We start from the raw sequence: 18,660 nt of genomic DNA on the forward strand, positions 1-18,660 counted from the left end.
GATCAGGAATTAGCAAACTTTTCTGTAAAATGCCAGATAGCTAATATTTTAGATTTTTCAGGTCATATAGTCTCTGTTGCAAATATTCCAATAGTCTTTTTTAATGGCATCTGACATTTATTGAAAATAAGAAGTAGAATTTGTCCAGGTAGCATTGAGGAGCTGGGCAAATGGTAGGAGTCATTTTGTTGACCAACGGGCGCATGACTGAGAAAATGCTGCAAATTCAGAAGAGATCTGGAATCTGGATAAAACTAACTGATTCAAGGTGAGATGACTTGATTCGGCTGCTAGGCACTCTGGGAACTGGCAGCCTTCAGTCAAGGGTAGGAAAGACCTCCAGGAGTAGGGAGGGACTGGGCTTCACAGAAGGTGAAAGGCTGGCTCCTTCAGAGTGGTGGCGAGCTGTCTGAATCATTGTCCAGAGGCTTTGGCCAGTTCAGGTACTTCCTAGGTGAGTCTAGGTCACTGAGGTGATTGTCTCTTGGTGGTGGGATGTGGTGGATGATGATGGCAGTGACAGCTAAGGACAGCAGATAGATGCAGGTCTGGTTGTCTCTTCTACCTGTGTTTTCACTCTTCTTTGCAACAACAAAGAGCCATAGATAGTAGTAAACAAACAAGTGTGGCTGTGTTCTATTAAAGCTATCTAAAAAGCATAAATGAAATTTGGCCTGAGGACCATCGATTGCCAACCTTGCTGTAAGTTGTGATGCACTGGGCACACTGGCCATTTTTCATTTTTCAGTTCCTTGAACAGGGAAGGTTGCTCCCCACTTCAGCTATTGTTCCACCACTTAGAATATTCTTGTCCCTGCTCTTCTGCATTCTTGGCTTCTTTTCTTCCTTTTGATCTCAGCTTTATCTGGTTTACCTGGAACAAACCTGATTTACATCTGTGTTCTTGGTATAGTTACTAATGTGTTTGTTACCTGTCACTTTTATACGTGACAAGGGTGGGACGATAAATTACTGGTCACCCTATTCAAAAAAGACTTCTCTGACCACCAGATCATCCATTATTTATATGAGAAACACTAGAATTAGCATTTATTTTGTGCATTTATATTGTTTACTGTATGTCTCTCCCTGGTGGAATGTAAACTGACTGGGAACAGAGTCAAGTCTGCTCTGGCCACGTTGCATTTCCACTTCAAGTACACAACATGCAAGATATACAGTATACTCAAAAAAGTTGAACAAATGAGTATATAAGTGTTTGTTAAATGGTTTCACATCTGGGTGTACTGAAATTCTCATTATTACATACTACCCACATTGACAAAGATTTTTTCTTATATTTATTGCCTAATATTAGAGATTTTCTTTCAGCCATATCAGAGAGGTGGAGGTGGGCTTCTGAACTGATTGACCTGACAAGAGTAGGGTCCAGATTTTTTTTTAATGGCTCCTCCTCTACCTCTTTCAATGGATTTCTGGCCAAAGGTGGTCTGGACATCTCTATACCAAGACCTACTTGGATAGTCAGAAGATAGCAGTGTTCTTTAAATGATCCTCGTTTATTCACAGCAATCTTCCCTTTCTCCAAGAAAATGCAACCCATCATCCTGATGAGAATCTTTAAAAACTCCCCAATATCTGACCACCTTTTCCCTGGTATTTACTACTTCTTCAATAAAAACATTTTCTTAATATAAAGGGATATGATATTTTACTCTTTCAGGAATGGTTGATGGAAATCCCATCTGATCGATCTTATTAAACAGATGTAGTGATGTTCATTGTGAATAAAGGAGTTTTGTGTAAGTATGCAAAATATAAAATATAAAAATTTTATACAGCCTCATACTGTGGGAATGCATTTGTGTCTGTAGCTGAAAATGCAGTAATATATTCCTGCTAATTAAAATGAATTTTTATTACTGTTAGGCTGGCTGCTGCAAAAAAGTAAAAAAATGTTTTACTTTGGTGGGGACCTAAGTAACTTGAAACAAAATTTAGTAGCAATCAAGATCTTTTATTTACTTCTAAATATGTGAATATATTAATATTTTATCTCAGCATCCTCATTTTATGCCTTGAATATGTTAATTTTTGTTTAAAAATCTGTCTCCAAAGAAGCAAATACTGCCTCCATCTTCAAGTTTGGGAATTAATCAAGTTGCTGTGCCTTTTTTTTTATATAAGTTTTCCTTTTTGTTAAGAGAAGTGTTAAAGAAGGACTTTGTTAAATAATAATTGATTTTATTAAATATTAATATAATTTGTTAAAATATAAATAGGGTATGTCTATTTTGATAATACACAATTCAATTTTTGAATCATTGAAAGAAATGAATGGGTTATTTTCAGTTATACACAAAACATTATGCAGAAACGAAGAGTGAGCATGTTTTCCTCAGTATTGTGACAAAGTAAAACTAACAACAACAAAAAGAAATTAGATAGTGTTAGGGGCTGAGTTGTGTTCTAAACTCGTATGTTGAAGTCTTAACCCCCAGTACCTCAGAATTTGACTGTATTTTTAAAAAAAATAGTCACTATTTAAAAATAGTGTCTTTAGAGATAATTAAGTTAAAATAAGGTCATTAGGGTGGGTCCTAATCCATTACTACTGATGTCTTTATAAGAAGAGGAGGTTAGGACACAGCAGAGGACCAGGAGAAGACAGAGGGAAGACAGCCATTTACAAGCCAACAAGAAAAGCCTTGAAAGAAACCAGTACTTCCTGACTTCTAGGCTCCAGAAATGTAAAAAATATTAAAGTTTCTGGTGTTAAAGTTTCCTAGTCTGTGGAACTTCATTATGGCAGCCCTAACAGACTATTAGACATGGGACAATTTTACTGCATCTCCTGAGAACAGCACGGCCTCAGGCTTCTGTTCCAGACATCAACACTCTCATGTGTGTTCACTTAAGGAACCAACCTTTTCCCCTGGTTGCTGCAGATTATCTTCTTTACTAGAAAGATAAACTGAAAAATTTCTGTAAAAACACCCACGAGTCTCTAAAAACTTAGTATTGTGATCTCGTTTATTCCTAGCTATTTTAAACATTCAAATAAATTGTACTTTTTGTTACACACCAATTTACAAAATGCTTCCACATCCATGATCACTGTTTATTTTTGTAAGTGTCATATTCAGTGGGAGAGACAAAATTTTGTTTTGTTCTTATAGATGTGAAACTAAGGCTCTGAAGTTGATTAACTTAGAGTCCCTCATAGAGTCAGTACTGTAGAAGTGCAATGTTAAGCAAGATCTTTGACTTGAGATTCAGTTATATTTCTTGTATACCCCGTTGCCCAGTTCTTTATCTGACAATTTTTAGGTCCTTGATAAGACTTCTCAGTACCATATTCTTCAAATATCAGATTATGACCCATCGACGACTCATGTTATTAATTTAATGTTTGATGATTGTACCAAAAATGACATCAAGTCGAACAGATCTGAGTATATTACTAGAGCTAAAGATAAATACCTTTTCTTGACACTTTATTTCTTGACATTTTATTCGAGCAGTATGTGTGTCTGTGTATGCATACCTGGTTGTAAAATAAAATATATTTCTTACAGTAGGTTATAGTAAGAAAATATTTGAAAACCATTGCCAGGATATATTTCTCTAAGAGGCTATTTAAAAAATTTCTTGCTAATGCTTTGGGGTTTTGTGCAAATGCTCATTTAGCTTTATCTCCTTAATTAGGAACAAAGCCCTTGAGCAGAAGGACCACTGCTTATTACCTCTTGGTCAGAGAATGTTGCACTGATGGTAGACATATGACAAATGAATGAATGACTTGGGTATAGGATTCTTAGCTCTGAAGGTCATGAAAATTATTCTGATGTGTTACCACTGTAGTTTTATTTATTGACATCCTTAAAGCTAGATGAACTTTTACAACAACATTCTCAGGTGGTACTTTGTATGTTGCTTTGAGTACTAGATCCTTTTTCCTTAGGCCGTGTTCTCCCAGGTATATTTTCATATCTATCTAAAAATTCTATTAAATGATTAAGGCAAAGGATCTGAAGATTTGCCCTAATTATATCTTCAGAGAAGTATATTCTCATAAGCTGGTATGGACTTTTCCTTTTCACTCTTTTGCTTTTCTCAGATTTGAAATAAAATTTTCAAAGCCTACTGATGGCCTAAGAAACCTAGACCAACCCAAAAGTGGATTTTAAAAACAAACAAAAAAATCTTTCTAATTTTTAACCTGCACTTCTTTTAAATTTGTTAATATTATTTATAAATATTCTTATTGTATTTATATTAATAGCTGATTATTCCATATTTAAAACTGTAATATGTTTAAACACAATCTTGTTTTTACACATACTGCACTCCATTCAGGACTCAAATTTAATCCGGGAGGCTAAATCCCTAAGGAGACACATGGAGAAAACTTGTCATTAGGAGAATGCCAAGCCAGAACGATGAGCTTTAGATCATGATCCAAATATCAATAAAGCATAGCTGTATTACAGAAGGAGAGGGAGCTTTTGCAATCAGTACCTGCCATTGGAAGGAGCTAACTTAGGTATTTGATGATTCAAATATTAAAGAAGTTAACTGCCTTTCTGATTAATATTAAAAGCATATTGCACAGAGACAGGGTGAACTATACACACACACATATATACATACATGTAAGTATGTATGTACATATACACACACATACACATATGGGACCTAAATAATTTTGAGATGAGTAGAATCAATATTTTGAATTTATTTGAAAATATTAGGAAAACTAGAGGAAATTGCAGAACACCCGCCAAATATACATCCAAAGTTCTTCAAACAATGTCCTGCTAACATTTGTGTGTATTTTCTTTGTAATCCATTTGAATTCAATAACATAAAATTCAAGTGATAAGGTCCTGAAACAGGAGCCAGCAAATTGTTTTATTTGTCGAGTGTCCAATAGTAAATTTTAGGCTTTGTGGGCCACATGGTGTCCGTCACAACTACTCAGCTCCACAGTTGTAGGGTAAAAGCAGCCATAGACAATGCAGAATGAAGAGCCTGGCTGTGTTACAAAAAACATCATTTACGCAAATGAAAAGTGGACCATATTTGGCCTGTGAGCTATAATCTACCCATTCTGTTCCCAGTCATGTCTGTTTTTTGCTTTCAGTACAGTAGTCAATAAATTACATGAGATATTCAATAATTTATTATAAAACAAGCTTTGTGTTAGATGATTTTGCCCCACTAAGCTAACGGAAGCATTCTGAACACATTTAAGGTAGGCTAGGCTAAGCTATGGTGGGTTAGATATAGTAAATGCATTTTTTTCCTTTTTATAAGTATTTTGTATTTTTAAAAACTTACAGAGTAGAGTTGATGTGTGTGTGTACAGTTCTAGGAATTTTAACACATATATAGATCCGAGTAACCACCACCGACCAAAGTGCAAAACAATGTGATCATCCCTTTATCATGTAATAAATTATATATATGCACATATATATTTATATTCCAGTGTGTACAACTTGTAATGATGTTAATAAACTTTGTATATGAGCATTTTGTCTTTAGTTCTTAAAATAAGATTTGTAAAGATTAAAATGAATTTGATAAGAAAACTTCTTTTAATTAACATAATAAATAATTTACACATGCAGATTAACTTACACACAGAGGCTAAATAAAAGTTTTTAGATTAAGCCTAATAGTTATATATTGGTAACATCTAATTTGATTACTGTATACTCATATGTGCATATTAATGTGCAAAATTAATTTGAAGATTTGTTTATTATGTTCAAAATCGAACTATATTTTTCTACCCACCTAAGTCATTTCGTCAGAGATAAGACAAAACTAACATTTTCCTTCGTGGAAAATGTACATTTTTTTACCCTGAATTTCAAAGATGAGAACATTATTTGCTCAGCTACTTTATTTATACTTTCCCATTAACTTAGCTGTGAAAGTCTCCTATTGAATATTTCGAGAAGGTTATGAGAGTAGTAGGTCTAAACCCTACACTATCTTGTGAAGTTACTACACACTAGGAGTTGGGCCCAGAGTATTTTCTTACTAATCACTTTATTCTTCATGGAAAAATGTGTCAAAACAAAAACACTTAATAGGGTAAAATTAAATATCTGATAATTATTCAGATATTCCTGGATGAAGGACTGTATCTAATTAAGTGTATTAATGAATTACTTTCCCCATAAAATTTTCTTTCCTTCCTCCCTCCCTTCTTTCCAATTTTCCTTCCTTCCTTCCTTTCTTTTACTCTCTCTCTCTTTTTATTTTTTCCTATAGTCACACTCAACCTTTCTATTATTAACTTCCAATGTCATGCTATATTCTTATCTCTTTAATTCTACTAGCATCTTTGGGTTACAAAAAAAAATAATTGTTTTACTCTGTGGAATTTTCCAATATCAGCTGCAGATTTAGCTAGGTTCCTGGATGTTGAGGAGAGGCACTGGGAAGTGAAGGTGCAGAGGGCTGGCTTTGTTTTTCTCCGGTTTGGCTGATGGCAGGCTCTTAGTATGGCAGAGTCAGAACCTAATGTCTCAAGTCTGCAACCATGATTCTGGGGCTGAACAGTAGAAATGAAAAATTTAAATATTAGGTAGGTACCCTTGGTTCCTTTTTATTAGGGTATAACATGAATTATAAACAAGGTGTAGTAAGAGCACAGGTTTGAAGTCCAGGTCCTGATGGAGTTTCATATTAGATGTGCAAAATTGGACATCGATTTTCAAGTTCCTTATCAGCAAAATGGGGCCAATGATAGCATCTACTTCATATTGTTACTGTAGCACCAATGACTAGAGTTTTTAAATGACTGTTAAGTGAATTTCAGTTTCCTGTATAAGATTCCTAGGAGTTGCTTTTGTATATAATTTTGGAATTTTGTATACTGACATTATAAATGAGAATTTAACTTAGAATATAACTGGAAGTTTAAAATTTTAAAAATTCATCCAAACAGTTTTAAAAATTTTAAAACTTTAAAAAATTATTTCAAATTTTTTAGTTTTAAAAATTAAAAGACAATATATGCATATACTAATGTACATGCATAATTGTGGTATTAAGATTGTATATTTACATTTATGTGCCTAATTTAAAATATCACATGCCATAATAGTGTTTCCTAAAAATATTTGCTAATATAAGGCCTGATTGAAAGTGTGTATTATATGGACTAAAATATGCTTGTCTTTCATGGTTAGCAAAGAATAGATTTTGCTCATGTATCTAACAGTTGAATAGACCCCTTTCCCTCAATGGCCTATTTGCTGGAAATAAGGTTTACCCTAATTAGAAAGCTCCTGGCTTTCTAATGATACTGCCCCATATGTATTTTAGGGCAAAAATCTTATGTCCTTCACAGTGGTTATCTCATCTTGCTCTGCTTCTTCTATTGTTGGAGAGCTCCACTGCTGGCCAGTGGTCTTCTGCCTTCTGCTTATGACCCATTAGGGGTCCTTGGGGGAAGCTGCCATCCTAAGGATTAGTCCTAGCTCTGCTCACGGGAGGGATAAGAATGCAGATGTATTCCAGGGTGGGGACTGGAGGGTTGCTGAGCTCGATAACCATAGCCCATGACCACAGCCTAAGACTAATGACATAACCCTGAAGTTGAGAGGCTGGAGTTTAAATCCTAGCTCAACCACTTACAGGGTTCTTTGACTTTGGGGAGATTACTTAAGCTTCTTAAAACAGAGATGTTAATCACATGTTTTCCCAGAGTTGTAATGAGGATTAAATGAATTCATATAAAATGCTCAGCATATAGTAATTGTTCAATGAATGATGATGACAATGATGATGATGATAATGATGATGGTAGCCTTCTACCTGCACTGCTGATGCTCCTGGTTTTCCAGTACACGGCCACCAACATTACTTTCAGTTTTCTCCAGGGGAGTCTGAAGACCACCCAATTTTCTGCCTCTGATTAATCTCTTCCTTAAATTAAAGGTAGGAATGTTCATAATCTTCAGTCCAAAACCCCTATTCCTATCCACTGATACCTAGAGTCACTATAAAACTAGATGATGTTCTTAACTTTCTCAGGGTCTGAATTATTCAGTTGTTCTTCATCAATTTTTATAATATAATGGAAGATATTAACGTTAAATTTTACTCTTCTGTGATGCTATTGGTTCTTAAAAAATTAAGATGCACAGCTAAATGGTACAAAAATATCAAGAGACAGGTTTGAGGCCATGTTTTCCAAGTCCCAAATGTTTCCATTTTAGAAAGGAATAAGATTATTTCTGCCCAAATTATTCAGAGTTTCTCTGTTTCCCAGCTTTTGTGCATACCTTAAAGTAATTTTTAAAATTAGACATGATTCTCCTGAGATTTTAGTGCCTTGTTACATATATAAAGCCTTCTGTTTAGTGGAACAGGTATTTATTTAGACAAGTTTTCAGTCTAAATTATCTTATTACATTTAAATTACCAGAAACCGAATTATTTTTTAAAGTGTAAGAATGTTAGAAAAAGGAGATGAGAGTGATAAAATGTAATTAGCCAAATACTCTTCCTTGAGTATTTGATTTTTAACCTCCATCTTTTCCCTGTCATAACAGATCCAGAATCCAGCTCACACTCAGCGACTACATCAAAACGGAACTCCAGCTGCCTTCTGACCCTGTAGAGGGGCCATCTCTGAACATGCACAACAAGAGTAGGCAGGAAATAATCGACCCAGAAAGATACGCTTGTTTGAAATACACTTTTTATGATGTTGCTCATAAACCTTTAAAACACAGCTTCTGTGCTTATAACATGGATGCATGCTTTTTGAGGATTGTATTTATTTTGTGGACAAAATTGCTTAGAGTCTTTTAAGTTCTTTTTGCTTATTCCCCACCTGTCTATAAGTTCCAAGTTACCTCATCACCGTCACCATCCCAATCACATCATCATTAGTCATTCCCATTATCATAAAAAAGAGGAGAAGGACCATTTATTAAATGCTTATTATATGACAGGTACTGCATTAAATGTAATCAATATCTCATTTATTCCTTACAATAACCCCAGTGGGGTGCAGGAGCCAGCTGGTACATTTGGAGGGTAGATTATGTACGTCTTTCCCAACACCATATTTGGTGGTAACAAGGTTGAAGCTTGGATTTGGGCATGGTGGGAATATTTATACCATGGAAATTGGTAGTGCTATAAATTGAGGCTTTTCCCTCCTGGAACGCCAGTTAAACATATACCAGCATGCTACATAGCACATATCACTTTGTGATAAAGCATTATAATCCCTGTTATATGTTAAGATATATATGATATATAGATATATAAAATAGATACAGATAATATATAAGATAGATGTAAATATAATGCATATATGCTTATTGTGTGTTTACCATTGCCCTAGCCAACACAATAATACTAAGGCATGCCTAGCACACAGTATGTTTGAAGGGGACAGACTTTAAAGTTACTTCTATGATCCTCACCATCCCGTTGGATCCCCTGCCCTTGGGTATGGGTACGAACTGTGACTTCTGACCACCAGAGTATGGCCGTGGTAATGGGATATCACTCCTTTGATTATATTACATTATGTAGGACTCTACACTGCTAGTAAATTTAACTTGCTCTAAAGACTTTCTCCTTTGCTGGCTTTAAACAAGGAAACTGCCATGTTAGCAGACCCACGAGGCAAGAAGCTCTGGGAAGTCTCTAGCCAACAGCCAGCAAGAAGCCGTGGTCCTACATTTTACAGCCACAAGAAAAGCAATCTTGCCAACACCACCAGTGAGCTTGGAAGTGGGCCTTTCCCTAGATGAGTCTCTATATGAGAATGCAGCCTGGCAGGTAAGCCTGATGGAAGCCTTGCGGAGGGCCCAACTGAACTGTGCCCAGAAACTATGGGATAATACATGTATATATTGTTTTAAGCCACTAAATCCATGGGAATTTGTATGCAGAATAATATACTAATATAATATATTAGGTAATTTTTAGGTTTTGTTTATTTTGTTTATTTTGTGCTCATCACTCAAGGTAGTTGGCAGGGCCCTAGTCAAAACCTTTGCTTATGACAACAAGCACCAGTGAATTTACTGCTGGAACAGGAATGAGCAGAAATACTCAGAGGAATTATTCTTTCTCACCTCTTGGAAGGAATTCAAGCCTACAATCAGGCTATATCTTTTCCCCTGCAGACCTCCTTAGACCTCACTCTTTGCTAGAATGAGGAGTTGGAGGCTTTGAAAAATGCGAAGGAGTGAACAAGCTTTCGCAGAGAAACATTTAGCCCTGGGTCTCCTTTGACTTTTTCATGCTATTGAGAATGACCTTGACTTGGCCTTTGACTCTGGCTGTGTTCTGTTTCACTTACTTCTGCAGGATCCCAAGGTCAAGAAGTCTGAACAGATGTCTAAGTAAGAAAGTAAACAAGAATATATATCTTTTTTTTTTTTTTGTATCGAAGTGTAGTCAGTTTACAATGCTGTGTCGATTTCTGGTGCACAGCATAATGTTTCAGTCATACATATACATACATATTTTTTTTTATATTCTTTTTCACCATAACTTACTACAAAATATTGAATATAGTTCCGTGTGCTATACAGAAGAAATTTGTTGTTAATCTATTTTATACGTAGTACTTAGTATCTCAAATCTCGAGCTCCCATTTTTATCCCTTTCCACCCCCTTACCCCCGGTAACCATAAGTTTGTTTTCTATGTCTGTGAGTCTGTTTCTGTTTTGTAAATAAGTTTATTTGTCTTTTTTTTTTTTTAGATTACACATATGAGTTATATCATATAGTAATATATATTTTTGATGTCACTTGGTTTTCTTGGAATTTTTTTTGAAATCCTAGTCTCATCTCAGAGAACTAGCAACAATAAGTGACCAAGGGTATTTCCTTAGTTTGGTTATAAGAGGCAGGGGTTTCAGCAGCTGTTCTAAATTATATATGGAAAACAAGAAGCAATAATTCTAGCCTACAAATCTTGGCTAAACTCTAGACCCTTCTGTGGATAAGCAGCAGAACATGCCAAAACATTTCAGGAAAAATATTTTGATATTTCCAGGATATTTTCTTCCATAACTTTATGGCATTTGATTGACTTTATGTTTTGCTATTTGTTTTATAAAATCAATGTTGTTAAAGGATAATTCATATACAATAAAATGTGCCCATTTAACGAGTACAGTTCTATTAGTTTAGCAAACATGTATACTGGGGTATCCACCATATCAACAAGTTACAGAATATTCATTATCCCCCTAAGTTCTCTCATTTCTCTTTGCAGTAAGACCACCCACAATCAGCCAAATGCAAACGTATCTTCCTTCTGTGACTTCACACTACTTCTGCCTGTTTCTGCATTTCATAAATATAAAATCTTTCAGTACATTGTCTTTTGCATCTGGCTTCTTTTGCACAGAAAAATGTTCTTGAGGTTTATCTATGATGCACTTTTTTATTGTTAAATAAAATTCTTTTGTGGTGTTCTATCACATTGTTTAGTGATTTACTTGCTGAGGTATCTTGCTGTTTCCAGTAGTTTTAAGCTGTAATAATAAACTTGCTGTGAGTGATCATGTACAAGTCTTTTGTGGATGTATGTTTTCATTTCTATTTGGAAATACTTGGAGTGGAATTCCTAGGTCAAAGGCAAGTATATGGTTAATATTATAAGAAACTGCCTGTTTCACTAAAAATCTATGAGAGTTCTAGTTGTTCTTCATATTTGTCACTGCTTAGTATTTGCCAGTTTTAATTTTAGCCATGCTAGTGACTAGTGGCATCTTATTGTAGTTTTAATTTGCATTTTATTAATAACTAAAGATGCTAATATTTATATGCCTATTGGCCATACATGTATTTTTATCATAAAGTATCCATTGAAATATTTTATCCATTTTTAAATTGAATTACTTATCTTCTGATTATTAAAATTTTTTAAAAAATGTTTTGCATACAACTCCTCTGGCAGATTATGGCATTGAGAGCATTGTCTCCTTGCTTTTTCTCAATGACATCTCTCGAAGAGCAGAAGTTCTTATTTTTAATAAAGTCCATTTTATCAATTAAAAAAATCTTTAGATATCCAAAGTTACATTTCCTTATATGATTTATTCTAGGAACTTTGATTGATCTTATATTCTTTGTTCTTTTTAATAGTTAAAGTATTCAAGGTCCTGTTTGTAAGCATTTACCATAGTTTATTCCTTCACAGTCAAAGAATGGTGATTTGACCAGATGATTAATCTTATTTATTGATAAATTCAATATTTTCCATTTCATTTTATAAAACTCCTGTACAGATTTCTAATAATTCATGTTTTGTTCTTAAATGATACATGTGGTAAATATAAAAAATGATAAATGATGGTTTCTGTTGTAATTTATACTCCACCTCCAGACATACAACTTGTATCACCATGAGACATAAGAAAACAGTCCTCAAATTGAAGCTGTATAATTACTCACTTCACTTATTGGTGAATAAAACTAAGCCTGATGAAAATTCTGTACCAAAACATAACTTAACTTTCTAGAAATCTCTTTTAATGCTATATATGACATATAATGTTTCAAATCTACAGTACCATGTAGAACAGAATACAATCATGTTCCAGTAATGAGTTATAAAATTATTCATTAATTTATTATTTTAGTATACTTTTGTTGACAACAATTGCAGGCCACATTTTATTAAGCATGAGGAGGTGGGTAGAAGAATTAAGAAGCTGCAAAAGATACAGTTTATTTTCAATCTATCTGAAAATACAGAGCATGTATAATCCTAATGCTCAAGAGGATATCTCGAAACTTTTGCCCAAGCACGTAGCAGAGGTCTGGGAAGTGATGACTTAACCACTATTATTCAGAATGTATATCGTGTTTATCTGACATTTTCATAGGTATTTTCTCTCTTGATCCTGGTTAACAACCCTGTGAGATGATCAGTGCTCAAGACAAATTTTGTGAAATGAAGTAATTCTAGTGAATAATTTCAAGGAAATACTATGTAAATAGTTACTATTTTGATACTTGTGTTTAATGACAGAGAACACAAAGCAAAAAGAAGGTCTCTACAGAATGACATTAATCAGACTGAATACCTAGCATAATACACTTCCTTATTTTAACCTCTAGGTAATTCTGCTGTCATCTTGAGGAAAGTCATATTTTTAAACAAACACATAATGATTAAATTCACTGTTTAATTAGTCACAATTACCTTTCATCTTGTCTACACGGAAAAAGAGAAAGATTTTTTAAATCATTACAAATTTTCTTTGAAATATATTTACAATAATTTCTACATGTAAATAAATAATAGCAGTTCATCTCAAAACAGGTTTTAATATCACAAATTTCCATTTATTGTTACATAAAGTCATGGGATCTTTAATGTTTATATTTGAGAAATATACAATTGTAAAACTCGGCTAAATACAGCTGTTTTGTGAGTAACTCTGGCCCCTGGGTCTCATAACCTTTCTGATCATCATTTATATTTCATTCCACTGAATCCAGAACTGTGTACTAAGTCTCAAGTTGCTCTTATTAGGAAGGTAAATGAGTTAATATTATTTTTCCCACATTACACATGAAAAAGAAGTTTAGCAAAACGAAACGACTTATTCAATGGCATAGACCTTGGTCCATATGAGAATTAGTGTTTAGGATTCTTTCTGTACTAGCTAATCTCCATCTCTTCTCTCATTCTCCTTGGTCAAATAAAATGATCATAGTGTTAATGGCAGTTTCCTGACATATATGACAGGTTATATTTTAGCTAAATGAGCACTTTTTAGCTCTAGTTATGTTTTCTACTCCACATCCTTGTATGTTCATCTTCAGGGATGAGCACCAGCTAGAAATCTTATATGTACATTGTCTTAGTCACTGCTGTCCCTGCAGCACTGCAACAGAGCTGAGTGCATAGTAACTAGTCAGTAAATATTTGTTGAGTAAATGCATTATTTACTAAATAAAAAGACATTTATGTCTTATCTTCTACCAGAGTCTCAACACCGCCCCCCCAGTTGGCTGTTCTGTGTCTATTTCTCTGATGATTATATACTTTTCTCAACACGTATCAGAGCCTATTTCCCTAAAGATGTTGGGATGGAACTATAGGGCACAATTAGATGTTCAAGAAATTCATCAAATCAAACAAAACATTTAGATTTGTTAATAAAGTAAATTCACCACATTTATAGGTAATTTGCAATTGAAGGTAAAACACCTTATTAAAATATAATATAATGGGAAACTTCAGCACAATTCCTAGAATTCAGTAGGTGCTTAATAAATTTTAGTTAACTTCTTATTTTTCCTATCCTCAATTTAGGATAATATCACCATATACAATATTATCCATTTATAATCTTTATGTACATTAGCCTAATCTTTACAGAAGTTCTGTTACATTTCAATATTCAAAGTGTGGCACCCCTGAAATTTTTTTCTTTAATGTAAAATAGTGTATATTGGATGGCAGTTTCCTCTATTTTAATTATTTTCATAACATAATTATTCATTCAAGCATAAAAGAATATTGATTCTGTAAATTAAATAGCAAACAAACAATAAAATATTAAATCCAAAAGCAACTTGAATTGTAAGCTTAGGGCCAGGTCTTCCTTTATTACTTTTTTATAATCTTTGGAGCAATTCAAAGGTCATTAGTATATTGGAAAAAAATCCTACTTTGAAGGTCATGTTAACTTTAATATACATCCTGGGGAGAAAATAGGTTCTCAGTCTTCATAATGTGAAATGAACACATCCACACCCACCCCAGCCTTGGTAGGACTGATATCATGAAAAGCTTTTTAATTTTTTTATGGCATTAGACTAATTTCCCCCATGGCTCTCCTTGTCATAACACGAATAATGCTTAGGACAATATCAGGAAAAAAACTATTTCTACAAGTATCAGCTGATGATAATTCATGATGACAGAACTACAGTAGCAAGGGTTAAGCTCTACCCGTCTAGTTCATTCTTACCTTATAGAAGTCATGGATGGCCACCTCAGAGGCTAAATGTCTGTCGTCAGTGGGTCCAATCATTATCCTTTGCCTAAACATGGTAATTCAGGTTGCAAAATTGTGGTCTATAAAGTTTCATGAAGGGAAGTTCTGTTATAACCCATAGCCCTCTCTTGGTGGCCAGAGACTAGTGTTAGCAGAATTCAATTTGTAGGTAGAAAAGTTGGGAATGGGAAATAATGCTTTGTCTGCATCTAAACTTGTCACCTGTCCCCTGCTTTCTTTTTACTAATTTACTTATTGTTACCAACTTACACATTTTTTTTTCATGGTCATACTATGCTGTAAATGCCTAAAGGGGGTAAATGGAAACCCAGATGTGAAGAAACTAGGGCAGACGCATGACTTCCTCTAAGACACTAGGTAAATAATCTCTAACAAGATATCAACATTTATTAGTACTTGGAAAATGAGAATAATAAATATTGAAGCTAAATAAATTTTCAAAGTTTCTTATACTCCTGAGATCCTGAAGATAAGAATGCTCTTTTTCCTCATTTTCTAGGGCTCTAATATGTGCAATGAGACACTAATGTATTTTATGTGTCTTTCATGCTGTTATAAATGGGCTCTCTTAAACTTATATTTTCCAGGTATTTGCTATTTATAAGAATAAATTTTTATACGTATTACATTTGTAATTTATGATGCTTGCTAAATTATTTATTCTAATAATTGATAGATTCCTCTTATTCTTTTTTAAAATAAATAATTATACTCATGTCACCTAAAAATGGAGATAACTTTACTTTTCTGTCTTCCTTTCTTCTTTTTCTTCCCTTTTTTCTCTTCCTTCCTTCTGTCTTTCCTTCCTTCTTGTAATAATTAGAGCCTCTGGTGTAACATTAATAGAAATAATGAGATTAGATGTCCTTCCTTTGTCCTTGATTTTAGGAGGAACATGGTCAGTTTTTCACCAGTAAGTGTAGCGTTAGCTATTGGGTTTTTCTAGATGCACTTTATCAGATAGAGGAAGTTTCCTTTTATTCCATTATGTGCTAATAGGTTTTAATTGTGTGCAGATTTTGAATTGAGGTTGAATTCTCATTTTAATATATTTTAATTGTGAATTGGTGTTGAATTGAAAAGCTTCTCTGCTGCTACTGAAATGGCCAACTTTAGTTTATTAATAAGGTATATTAGATGGCCCCCACAGTTCCTGGCCCTTAGTATGTGCACACCTTCTACCAATTATTCAATTAAACACTAATATAGGTGTTATCATAAAAGGCTTCTGCAGATGTAACTGAGGCCCCAAATCATCTGACTGTAAAACAGGGAGATTATATGGGTGGGCCTGACCTAATCAAATGAGTCCTTTAAATCTGGGTCTTAAAGTCAGAGACAGAGGAAGTCAGAGCAATTCAAAGTGTGAATGGAATTTGATAAGAGAAATTCTGAGTGCTGGTGTGGAAGAAAGTGGGGGCCATGCAGTAAGAAACATGATGACCTAGAGCAGCTCATGGCTGCAAGTCAGCAAGCAAAGGGGACCTCGGCCCTACAACTAAGAAGCATTGAATTCTGCCAACAACCTTAATGAGCTTGGAAGCAGATTCTTCCCCAGAACCTCCAGATGAAAACTCAATCTGCCAACACCTTGATACCAGATTTTGAAGTTCTGAACCCACCCCCTCCCGCCCCCATCTACAATCTAGAAATGGGTGAAGCACGGAACTTTGGTAGGAAATAGCTTCATGCCAACAATTGGCCTCACTCTGCCCCACAACCAGGTACTCCATTTGATTAAGGCTTGCTGAGACCTGAAGGACTGAACTTTCAGGCTCTCAAGAACCAGCTGAAACACATCACTGTAGCATCAATCAAGTAAGCTGTGGATTTTTCTAGCAAGGAGAGATACATTGATTACATTGTGGATGATGATCATTTGAAATCCGCAGAGGCAGAAATGCTGGATCTAACTGGGGACCTGAGATATCTTACTTTTGGACTTATTTCCACAAGTCTCCAGCTGTGCATGTTTGACTAACTGACTTCTAGGAAGTAGTTTTCATCCATAAAAGGTCTCAATTAACATCGTTTTGAAATTTAAATACACATATATTTGTAGCTGTGAGCCTTTGTGTGTGGGGTGGGGAGGGAGGAGTAATTGCTGGTTCTGATGGAGCAGCAGGGAGGAAACGGGCTGAGATGCACTTAGAGTCAGGTGGTTCAGAAAATGGTTGAATCGGGCCCAACGTGCTGCTGCTGCACCCACTTTCCCAGAGGAATCCCAGTCTGCGAGGATCTCACGAATTCTATAGGAGTTTGCAGGGGAGTTCCGAGACTAGAAACACCTGAGTCCCCTGCGTGCAAGCTGACTCATCCTAGGTTCCTCCATAAGGAGTATGGCTCATGCCACTAATCAAGTGGACCTCAATCTTCGTAAATTCCTTACCTCCAACCCACTCAGAGTCACGGTGAGGGAGCACCTCCTACCAAGCTCTGGCCCAATGATGTGCAGCTGTGACCGCCTGAGGTCAGACGGGAAGTAAACTGCGCGTGCGCAGCCGCAAGCGCCGGCAATTAACAAACAGGAAGCGGAGGCGCCGGAGCAGCAACTTGGGCTTCAACTTTGGAACCGTCAGTCTCCAGTCCTACCCTTGCCAAGTTTTTCCTAGGGGCCAGTTGTTTCTCCTGGCAGCTGTCAGGTGACTAGAATTCATCCCATTGCTGCCTCAAGCCTTGCCCCAGAAGGACCGCTTCAGGCCACTGCTCTCTTTGATGAGCCAGCCCAGCTGCCGGAACTACAGTGGGAGACCTGGCTCTGTTACTCAAGCCCCTGCATCAGGTAGTGTTTTCCTCTTTTGAAAATTCGACTGTTGGTGTATGCTTTGGTTGGTTTCGCGTATTGGCTTCTGTAAATCATGCTGCAGTGAACATGGGGGTGCACTGGAAACACCCCAACCCCACTAATACTTGTTAAAACCTCCTTGAGGTCATTTTACGTATAGTACATTAACAAACAGACTTTCTGCAGTTTTTACCTTAGTTGTGGTACCATCATTTATGCATTTATTCAGTAAATACCTGCTAGGAATTGTGCTAGTGCTGGCCACTTGGTTGTCCAAGTTAAAATCTAGGATTAAAAAGAAAATAAAAAACGGAAAGAAAACCCAGCTAGGCCCTTCCTGGACTGCTGACACACAGAACTGTGAACTAATAATGGATGCTGTCTTAAGGTGCGAAATTTGTTGTAATTGTTTATGGAGCAATAGGAAACTAACCTGGTCAACTATGGTGAGTGTTTCTGACACTGAGCCAACCTTTCATTCTAGAAGAGCCCCACTCAGTCATGATTTATTGGCATTTTTATATGTTGTTGGATTTGATTTGCTAGATTTTAAGGTTTCTGTGGCTAGTAGTAGTCTATATAGTAAGATTTTTGTGGCTGTATTACTATGAAGTTGTCTTGTGATGCTTGTGTTTGAGTTTGAATGAAATATGATACTGGCGTCATAAAATGACCTGGGGAATAATGCCATTTTCTCTGTTTTCTGAAGGGATTTTATGGGTTCAGGTGTTATTTCTCCGTTAATTTTCATAGAATTCACCAGTGAACCGTGTGGGCCTGGATTTTTCTGGTTAGTAGCATTGAGTGTTTTTACTAGAGAGTGTTATTTAGGTTTTTGTCTCATCTTGGGTCAATTTTAGTAAATCGTATGT

The 18,660-nt window shown here is 35.4% G+C and overlaps 1 long non-coding RNA gene across 2 annotated transcripts in view; it reads left to right on the forward strand.

The window, feature by feature from the left end:
* The window catches only part of LOC116154360 (uncharacterized), a 676,189-nt gene that overhangs the window by 499,404 nt on the left and 158,125 nt on the right, over positions 1-18,660 (forward strand). The window contains exon 8 of one of the 2 annotated variants that reach the window (XR_010381288.1): positions 8,541-10,038. The exons of the other annotated variant lie outside the window; for it this stretch is intronic. This is a non-coding gene — a long non-coding RNA (uncharacterized LOC116154360). Of the gene's footprint in view, positions 1-8,540; positions 10,039-18,660 lie in introns of those variants that run through there. 2 annotated transcript variants of the gene reach the window in all.

Source organism: Camelus dromedarius, chromosome 6 (genome assembly GCF_036321535.1).
Source record: "Camelus dromedarius isolate mCamDro1 chromosome 6, mCamDro1.pat, whole genome shotgun sequence".
Classification (NCBI taxonomy): domain Eukaryota; kingdom Metazoa; phylum Chordata; class Mammalia; order Artiodactyla; family Camelidae; genus Camelus; species Camelus dromedarius.